The sequence below is a fragment of the Nicotiana tomentosiformis genome, chromosome 6 (genome assembly GCF_000390325.3).
Source record: "Nicotiana tomentosiformis chromosome 6, ASM39032v3, whole genome shotgun sequence".
Lineage (NCBI taxonomy): Eukaryota > Viridiplantae > Streptophyta > Magnoliopsida > Solanales > Solanaceae > Nicotiana > Nicotiana tomentosiformis.
Genome location: NC_090817.1, coordinates 137,788,207 through 137,799,036, shown reverse-complemented (window position 1 = coordinate 137,799,036; position 10,830 = coordinate 137,788,207).

The following is a 10,830-nucleotide window of genomic DNA, read 5'->3' as shown; positions in this document are numbered from 1 at the left end:
AAAAAACTTAATACATGCTCAATAATTCGAAATTAAACTATTAAATCAATTACCCAACTCAAAATGGTAAAATTCCTAAAATTCACCCCGGGCCCACGTGCCCGGATTTCGAAAATTTTCGAAGAAAATCGTTACCCATAACCTCAAGAACTCAAATATACCATTTCCATCCAATCCTACAACCATTTTTGTGGATAAAATCCAAAAATACCAATTTTTAGGTTTTTCTTCAAAATTTCATATTTCTACAAATTTTCATGTCTAAATCCATATATTGTAACGACCCGGCCGGTCGTTTCGAGAGTTATAGCCCCGTTTCTCCCATTTCTACTCCTTTTTATGTTATTCAGCTATATTATATTATATCGGGTTAGTTGGTTCGGGACCGGAGTGGTTGCAGAGTGAATTGAGACACTTAGTCTCTTAAGTAGAAACTCAAGTTGAAAAAGTCAACCGAATGTTGACCTATGTGTAAACGATCACGGATTTAAATTCTGATGGTTCCGTTAGCTCCGTTAGGTAATTTTGGACTTCAGGAGTGCGTCCGGAATGTGATTTGGAGGTCCGTGGTAGAATTAGGCTTGAATTGGCGAAATTGGAAATTTCGCGATTTTGGTCGGCAGTGAAAAATTTGATATCGAGGTCGGAACGGAATTTCGGAAAATGGAATAGGTTCGTAGTGTCATTTGTGACGTGTGTAAAAAATTTGAGGTCAACGCTGGGCTAGACAGGATGGAATAGGTGTGCGTGGGGAGTGCGCAGGTGCGGACAACGCTGGGCTAGACAGGATGCGCATGTGCGAGTTGGAGGTCGCATCTGTGAGGTGCGAAACCTGGGCCGCAGATGCAGAAAGAGGAATGCTGGGCAGACTTCGCAGAAGCTGAGGAAACGCGCAGGTGCACCTTCGCAGGTGTGACGGGTTTGCCACAGATGCGGAGTCTGGGCGCGTAAGTGAATTGCACAGGTGTGGCTCCTTGGACCGCATGTGCGGTCGCGCGAGTGCGAGAAAATGGCCACATGTGCGAGAAGCCTGGGCAAAGGGTACATATTGCACACTTCGCGAATTTTGGTGCATTCTTCACCATTTCTATTCGATTTTGGAGCTTTTGGGAGAGATTTGAAGAGGGAATCAAGGGGGTTTTCATTGAGGTAAGTTACTTGGGCGTAATACTCGTATATATGGTGATTTTCCCGTTGTTTAATCATGAAATTAGTGAAAATGAGAGGTTATGTCTTAAAATTGTTGGAGAGTAATTTAAGGATTTGAAGGACCAAACGATGTCGGATTTTGATGAATTTGGTATGGTTAGACTCGTGAGTGAATGAGCTTTCTAGTTTTGTGATATTTGTTGGATTTCGAGATATGGGCCCGGGGGCCGAGTTTGTGCCAATTTCGGGTTTTGGTCTAATTTTGTAGCTTTTCTTGTGGAATTCATTCCATAAGCGTATATTGATGGTATTGTACTGATTGTGAATAGATTTGGAGCATTTGGAGGTCGAGTTCAGAGGCAAGAGCATTGCGCGGTAGAAATTTGACCGGTTTAAGGTAAGTAACAATTGTGAATCTAGTCCTGAGGGTACGAAACCACGAATTTTGTTTCATTCTACTATTTTTAGTGACGCACATGCTAGGTGACGGGCGTGTGGGCGTGCACTGTTGGAGATTGTGACTTGGTCCATCCCGTAGCGACTGTAAAGTTGCATACTTTGTTGAAACTATATGATACTTATATGTTTGAAAAAGAATTTCTGTAAATTGGGCTGAATGCCATGTTTGGGCCTTGCGCCGGTGCTGTTTGGACCCTTAGAGGATTTTTCTTACTATCCTCTCATTGTTTTCAATTGAAAATCTATACGCAGTCATGTTTATACTTATTTACCGCATAACTCAGTTTTATGACTCTATTTTGATGCATATAAATGTTTTGAGCTGAATGCCCTGTTTTACTGAAATGCCCGAGTGGCTTGAGAGGTTTATGACTGAGTGAGGCCGAGGGCTTGATTTGTGAGGATATTTATGGGATCGGGCTGCACGCCGCAGCATGTTTGATATCAGCCGAGGGCCTGATTGTGAGGATGAGTGTGGATCGAGGCTGCCCGCCTGCAGCATACTTTATTATTATAGCACGTGAGTTGTCCGTACAGATTATTAGCGCTTGGGCTGAAGGAGCCCCTCCGGAGTTTGTACACACCCCCAGTGAGCGCAGGTACCTACTAAGTGCGAGTGCTGAGTAACTGGGAGACATGAGTGATTGTGAGGTATGCCCGAGTGACAAGAGTGATTGTGAGGTATGCCCGAGTGGCAAGAGTGATGGTGAGGTATGCCCAAGTGGCACGAGTGACTGTGAGGTTTGCCCGAGAGGCTGTTTATGATTTCATCATTTTTGCTCACCTTTGCATTGAGCTTTTGTTTGAAAAGTTGTTGGAAAAATATCTTTAAATGATTTTTACTGGAACCGGGTTTAAACGAGATGATTTGATTCAAACACTGATTTTTAAAGCATGTTGTACTTTACTGAGATTTCATGATATGAATGTTATATGCTTTATTGCTCGTCACTACTGCTCAATCTTTATTTATTGTTGTTACTTAATGAGTTGGCGTACTCACGTTACTCCCTGCACATTGTGCGCAGATTCAGGTGTAGCTCGGCATGGTAGTGGTTATTGAGTGTTCTGATTGCAGATTTTCTTGGAGATAGCAAGGTAGTTGTTTAGTGATCGCAGCCCCTGCTCTTCTCCTTCTTATTTTCCTCTAGCTGTATTTAGCTATTTTCCAGGCTCAATTAGCCTTGATATTGTTAGATAGATTGTAGTAGATGCTCATGACTAGTGAAACCCCGATGTCGGCCTTTTCCTTCCACTTTTTTATTTTGATTGGAACTCCTTTACGAAGGTTTTTATGTTAAATAATATTGAAATTATCTTTGAAATGAAAATATCGGCTTGTTTTGGAAATGAGTCGGCTTGCCTAGTTCCATGATAGGCTCCATCATGACAAGGGTTAGTTTGGGTTGTGACAGATTGGTATCAGAGCCTATGTTACATAGGTCTCACGAGTCATGAGCGGGTTTAGTAGAGTCTTGCGGATCGGTACGGAGACGTCTGTACTTATCTTCGAGAGGCTGTAGAACCTTTAGGAAACTCCACATTCTTGAATTCTTGTCGTGCGAATCTGTTGATTCTAGTAACTAAACATGTGTTGTTTCATTCTCTCACAGATGGTGAGGACTCATGCTACCGGTCAGGAGGGCCAGCCACCAGTACCACCAGCTAGGGCCACGAGAGGTCGTGGTAGAGGCAGAGGTGCAGCCCGTACAACATCTGGGGCAGTACCTGCAGATCCACTAGTTGTCCCAGATCAGGACCAGGTTCCAGTTGTTGATGCACCAGCTCAGGCACCACCTGTGCCTATTGTGATTCCAGGCCTTCAGGAGGCCCTAGCTTAGATTCTGACAGCGTGTACTGGCCTTGCTCAGGCGGTCTCTATTTCGATGGCCGCAACCACTTCTCAGGCCAGGGGAGGCACTCAGACCCCCGTCGCTCGCACACCCGAGCAGGTTATTCAGGGACTTCAGACACCGGAGGCACCACCAGCCCAACCGGTTACTGTTGCTCAGGATTATGTGGTTCCTGCTATGCCTGAGGATGATCAGCGTAGGTTGGAGAGGTTTGGGAGACTCCAGCCACCACCTTTCAGTGGCACAGAGAGAGAGGATGCTCAGGACTTTTTGGATATGTGTCAAAGGATACTCCGTACTGCTGGTATTTTGGAGACTTGTGGGGTCTTATTCACTACTTTTTAGTTTTCTGGGGCTGCACTTAGATGGTGGGAGACTTACAAGAGGCGTAGGCCTGTTAGCGCAGCACCCCTTACTTGGCAGCAGTTCTCCGTGGTCTTTTTGGAGAAGTTCGTGCCTCGATCCCGCAGAGAGGAGCTGCGCAGACAGTTTGAGCGGCTTCACCAGGGTGATATGTCCGTGACATAGTATGAGATGCGGTTCTCCGAGTTGGCCCGTCATGCTATCTGGTTGGTTCCCACAGACAGGGAGAGCATCATGAGTTTTATTGATGGTCTCACTTATCAGCTACAGTTGCTCATGACTAGAGAGAGGGTTTTGGGTGCTACTTTTGATGAGGTGGTCAACATTGCTCGATAGATTGAGGTGGTTCGCGGTCAGGAGAGGGTTGAGAGGGAGGCCAAGAGGCCTCGTGGTCAGGGTGGATTCAGCAGTTCTCTTTTGAGGGGTAAGTTCCAGCACGGTAGAGGTCGTCATTTCAGACAGGCTCAGTCAGCTCGGCCATTTCATCGGGGTGTATCATCTGGCCATGGTTCTCACAGTTCTCATCAAGTCCACTCATCACTTATTGCCCTTCCAGTTTAGAGTTAGTCCCATGCTCCACCTGTTCAGGGCTCTTCCATGTCAAGTTCTTCTACCAGTCAACCCGGTGCTAAGGGTTCCCTTCAGTTTCCGCCGCCAGCACCAGGGAGTTGTTTTGAGTGTGGGGAGCTTGGGCATATGTGGAGGCAGTGTCCTCATCGCATTGGAGGTCTATCTCAGCAGAGGAGTCAGCCTCCGACTTCAGCACCAATTACCTCACCACCCGCCTAGTCAGCTCGGGGTGGAGGTCAGTCAGCTAGGGGTCGCCCTAGAGGGGGAGGCAGATCAGGGGGTGGCCAGGCCTGTTTCTATGCCCTCCCTGCCAGACCAGATGTTATTGCTTCAGATGCTATGATTACAGGTATTGTCTCTGTTTACCACAGAGATGCCTCAGTATTATTTGACCCTGGTTCCACGTATTCATATGTTTCCTCGTATTTCGCCCATTTTTTGGATATGCCCTGTAAGTCTTTAGTTTCATCTGTACATGTATCTACTCATGTGGGTGATACTATTATTGTGGACCGCGTATATCAGTCATGTGTGGTGACTATTGGGGGTCTAGAGACCCAAGTGGACCTTTTGCTGCTCAGTATGGTCGACTTTGATGTGATATTAGGTATGGATTGGTTATCTCCATGTCATGCTGTTCTAGATTATCACGTTAAGACGGTGACATTGGCTATGCCGGGAATTCCGAGGGTTGAGTGGAGCGGTTCTGTAGATTATGTACCAAGTAGGGTGATTTCATATTTAAAGGCCCAGCATATGGTTGAGAAGCGTTGCCTATCTTATTTGGATTTAGTGAGGGATGTTAGTGCAGAGACTCCTGTCATTGATTCTGCTCCGGTGGTACGTGATTTCCGGATATGTTTCCTACAGACCTGCCGGGCATGCCGCCTGACAGGGATATTGACTTTGGTATTGATTTGGTGCCGGACACTTAGCCCATTTCTATTCCACTGTATCATATGGCACCGGCGGAGTTGAAGGAATTGAAAGAACAACTTCCAAAACTCCTTGATAAGGGGTTTATTCGGCCTAGTATGTCACCTTGGGGTGCACCGGTTCTATTTGTGAAAAAGAAGGATGGTTCCATGAGAATGTGTATTGATTACAGGCAGTTGAGCAAGGTTACAGTCAAGAACAAGTATCCTTTGCCTCGTATTGATGATTTATTCGACCAACTTCAGGGAGCGAGGGTGTTCTCCAAGATTGATTTGAGGTCCGGTTATCATCAGCTGAAGATTTGGGATTCATATATTCTTAAGACAGCTTTCAGGACCCGATATGGCCATTATGAGTTCTTGGTGATGTCTTTTTGGCTGACCAATGCCCCAGCAGCGTTCATGCATTTGATGAACAGTGTATTCCAGCCCTATTTGGACTTATTCGTCGTTGTATTCATTGATGACATCCTGGTGTACACTCGTAGCCAGGAGGAGCACGCTCATCATTTGAGGATTGTATTACAGAGATTGAGGAAGGAGAAGCTTTATGCAAAGTTCTCTAAGTGTGAGTTTTGGCTCAGCTCAGTATCATTCTTAGGGCACGTGGTGTCCAGTGAGGGTATTCAGGTGGATCTGAAGAAAATAGAGGCGGTGCAGAGTTGGCCCAGACCGTCCTCAGCCATGAAGATTAAGAGCTTTCTAGGTTTGGCAGGTTACTACCGTCGCTTTGTGGAGGGATTTTCATCTATTGCATCGCCCTTGACCAAATAGACCCAAAAAGGTGCTCCATTCAGGTGGTCGGATGAGTGCGAGGAGAGCTTTCAGAAGCTCAAGACTGCTTTGACCACAGCTCCAGTGTTGGTTTTGCCATCAGCTTCAGGTTCTTACACCGTATATTGTGATGCCTCGAGGATAGGTTTTGGTTATGTTTTGATGCAGGAGGGTAGGGTGATTGCCTATGCCTCGCGCCAGTTGAAGACCCATGAGAAGAACTATCCTGTCCATGATTTTGAGTTAGCAGCCATTGTTCACGCCTTGAAGATTTGGCGTCATTATTTGTATGGGGTTCATTATGAGATCTATACTGATCACCAGAGTCTGCAGTATCTGTTAAAGCAGAAGGATCTTAATTTGGGTCAGTGGAGATGGTTGGAGCTTCTTAAGGACTATGATATCACTATTTTGTACCATTCGGGGAAGGCCAATGTGGTGGCCGATGCTTTGAGTCGTCGAGCAGAGAGTTTGGGGAGTTTAGCATATCTTCCAGCAGCAGAGAGACCTTTGGCATTGGATGTTCAGGCCTTAGCGGGCCAGCTTGTCAGATTGGATATTTCGGAGCCTAGTCGGGTATTGTCTTGTATGGTCTCCAGGTCTTCTCTTTATGACCATATCAGGGAGCGTCATTATGATGACCCCCACTTGCTCGTTCTTCAGGACAGGGTTCGGAGAGGTGATGCTAGGGATGTGACTATTGGTGATGATGACGTGTTGAGAATGCAGGGCCGGATATGTGTGCCTAATATAGATGGGCTTCGAGAGTTGATTCTTGAGGAGGCCCACAGCTCGCGGTATTCCATCCATCTGGGTGCCGCGAAGATGTACCAGGATCTGAGGCAACACTATTGGTGGAGGCGGATGAAGAAGAATATAGTTGCGTTTGTGGCTCGGTGTCTCAACTGTCAGCAGGTTAAGTATGAGCATCAGAGACCGGGTGGCTTGCTTCAGAGATTAGAGATACCAGAGTGGAAGTGGCAGCGGATCACCATAGACTTTGTAGTTGGGCTCCCACGGACTTCGAAGAAGTTTGATGCTATTTGGGTTATTGTGGATCGGCTGACCAAGTCCACGCACTTCATTCCAATTGGCACTACTTACTCTTCAGAGCGGCTGGCTGAGATTTACATACGAGAGATCGTTCGCCTGCATGGTGTCCCAGTTTCTATCATTTTAGATAGGGGTACTCAGTTCACATCATAGTTTTGGAGGGCCGTATAGCGAGAGTTGGGTACTCAAGTTGAGTTTAGCATAGATTTTCACCCTTAGACGGACGGGCAGTCCGAGCGCACTATTCAGATATTGGAGGACATGTTGCGTGCTTGTGTCATTGACTTTGGGGGTTCATGGGACCAGTTTCTTCCACTCGTGGAGTTTGCATATAACAACAGTTATCAGTCGAGTATTCAAATGGCTCCGTACGAGGCTTTATATGGGAGGAGGTGTAGATCTTCGGTTGGATGGTTTGATCCGGGTGAGGCCAGGCTCTTAGGTACATACTTGGTCCAGGACACATTAGATAAGGTGAAATTGATTCAGGAGCGGCTTCACACGGCGCAGTCTAGGCAGAAGAGCTACGTGGATAGGAAGGTCCGTGATGTGTCTTTTATGGTTGGGGAGAAGGTTTTGTTGAAAGTATCACCCATGAAGGGTGTTATGAGGTTTGGGAAGGGGGAAAAGTTGAGCCTCCGATTCATTGGGCCTTTTGAGGTGCTTCAGAGAATAGGGGAGGTGGCTTATAAGCTTGCCTTACCACCTAGCTTGTCGAGTATGCATCCAGTGTTTCATGTTTCCATGCTCCGAAAATATATTGGAGATCCGTCCCATGTTTTGGATTTCAGCACGGTTCAGTTGGAGGGTGATATGACTTATGATGTGGAGCCGGTGGCTATTTTGGATCGGCAGGTTCGAAGGTTGAGGTCAAAGGATATAGCTTCAGTGAAGGTGTAGTGGAGCGGTCAGCCTATGGAGGAGGCCACCTGGGAGACCGAGCGAGAGATGCAGAGTAAATATCCACGCCTATTCGAGACTCCAGCTATGTTTCTAAACCCGTTCGAGGACAAATGAATGTTTAAGAGGGGGAGAATGTAATGACCTGGCCGGTCATTTTGAGAGTTATAGACCCGTTTCCCCCATTTCTACTTCTTTTTGTGTTATTCAGCTATATTATGTTATATCGGGTTAGTTGGTTTGGGACCGGAGTAATTTCAGAGTGAATTGATACACTTAGTCTCTTAAGTAAAAACTCAAGTCGGAAAAGTGAACCGAATATTGACCTATGTGTAAACGATCTCAGGTTTGAATTTTGATGGTTCCGTTAGCTCCGTTAGGTGATTTTGGACCTAGGAGTGCGTCCGGAATGTGATTTGGAGGTCCGTGGTAGAATTAGGCTTGAATTGGCGAAATTGAAAATTTGGCGATTTTGGTCGGAAGTGAAAAATTTGATATCGGGGTCGAAACGGAATTTCAGAAGTTGGAATAGATTCGTAGTGTCATTTGTGACGTGTGTGCAACATTTGAGGTCATTCAGACGTGGTTTGGTTGGTTTCGGCATCGGTTGCCGAATTTGGAAATTTAGAAGTTCTTAGCCTTGAATCCGAGGGTAATTTGGTGTTTAGTTATTGTTTTGAGTGATTCGAAGGTTCGACTAAGTTTGTATGTTGATATATGACTTGTTGGTATTTTTTGTTGAGGTCCCGAGGGCCTAGGGGTAATTCCGGGTGGTTAACGGATTTGTCGAAGTTGGAATTTGCAGCTGGAGCTGCTGCTTCTGCTATTTCCGCACCTGCGGAAGGAAGAGTAGCACGTGCGAGGCCGCTGGTGCGCGTGGGGAGTGCGTAGGTGCGAACAATGCTGGGCTAGGCAGGATGCGCAGGTGCGAGTTAGAGGTCGCATCTGCAAGCCCGCATGTGCGAAACCTGGGGTGCAGATGCGGAAAGAGGAATGCTGGGCAGACTTCACAGAAGCGGAGGAAACGCGCAGGTGCAACGGGTTTGCCGCAGATGCGGAGTCTGGGCGCGTAAGTGAATTGCGCAGGTGTGGCTCCTTGGACCGCAGGTGCGGTCGCGCGGGTGCAAGAAAATGGCCGCAGGTGCTAGAAGCCTGGGCAAAGGGTACATATTGCACACTTCGCGAATTTTGATGCATTCTTCACTATTTCTAATCAGTTTTGGAGGTTTTGGGAGAGATTTGAAGAGGGAATCAAGGGGGTTTTCATTGAGGTAAGTTACTTGAGCCTAAAACTCGTATATATGCTGATTTTCCCGTTGTTTAATCATGAAATTAGTGAAAATGAGGGGTTAGGGCTTGGAATTTTTGGAAAGTAATATAAGGATTTGAAGGACCAAGCAATGTCGGATTTTGATGAATTTGGTATGGTTATACTCATGAGTGAATGAGCTTTCTAGTTTTGTGAATTTTGTCGGATTTCGAGAACGTGGGTCCGGGGGCTGGGTTTGAGCTAATTTCGGGTTTTGGTCTAATTTTGTAGCTTTTCTTGTGGAATTCATTCCATTAGCATATATTGATGGTATTGTACTGATTGTGAATATATTTGGAGCATTTGGAGGCCGAGTTTAGAGGAAAGAGCATTGCGGGGTAGAAACTTGACTGGTTTGAGGTAAGTAACGATTGAAAATCTAGTCCTGAGGGTACGAAACTCCGGATTTTGTATTATTCTACTATATTTAGTGATGCACATGCTAGGTGACGGGCATGTGGGCATGCACCGTTGGGGATTGTGACTTGGTTCATCCCGTAGCGACTGTAAATTTACATACTTTGTTGAAACTATATGATACTTATATGTTTTAGAAAGAATTTCTGTAAATTGGGCTGAATGCTATGTTTGGGCTTTGGGCCATTGCTGTTTGGACCTTAGGGGATTTTTCTTACTATCCTCTCATTGTTTTCGATTGAAAATCTATACGCAGTCATGTTTATACTTGTTTACCGCATAACTCAGTTTTATGACTCTATTTTGATGCATATAAATGTTTTGGGCCGAATGCCCTGTTTTACTGAAATACACGAGTGGCTTGAGAGATTTATGACTGAGTGAGGCCGAGGACCTGATTTGTGAGGATATTTATGGGATCGGGCTGCACGCCGTAATATGTTTGATATCGGCCGAGGGCCTGATTGTGAGGATGAGTGTGGATCGGGGTTGCCCGCCTGCATCATACTTTATTATTATAGCACGTGAGTTGTCCATGTAGATTATTAGCGCTTGGGCTGAAGGAGCCCCTCCGGAGTCTGTACACACCCCCAGTGAGTGCAGGTACCTACTGAGTGCGAGTGCCGAGTGCCGAGTGCTGAGTGACTGGGAGGCATGACTGATTGTGAGGTATGCCCGAGTGGCAAGAGTGATTGTGAGGTATGCCCGAGTGGCAAGAGTGATTGTGAGGTATGCCCGAGTGACACGAGTGACTATAAAGTTTGCCCGAGGGGCTGTTTATGATTTCATCATTTTTGCTCATCTTTGTATTGAGCCTTTGTTTGAAAAACTGTTGGAAAAATATCTTTAAATGATTTTTACTGGAACCGGGTTTAAACGAGATGATTTGATTCAAACACTGATTTTTAAAGCATTTTGTACTTTACTGAGATTTTATGATATGAATGTTATATGCTTTATTGCTCGTCACTACTGCTCAGTCTTTATTTATTATTGTTACTTACTTAGTTGGCGTACTTACGTTACTCCCTGCACCTTGTGCGCAGAT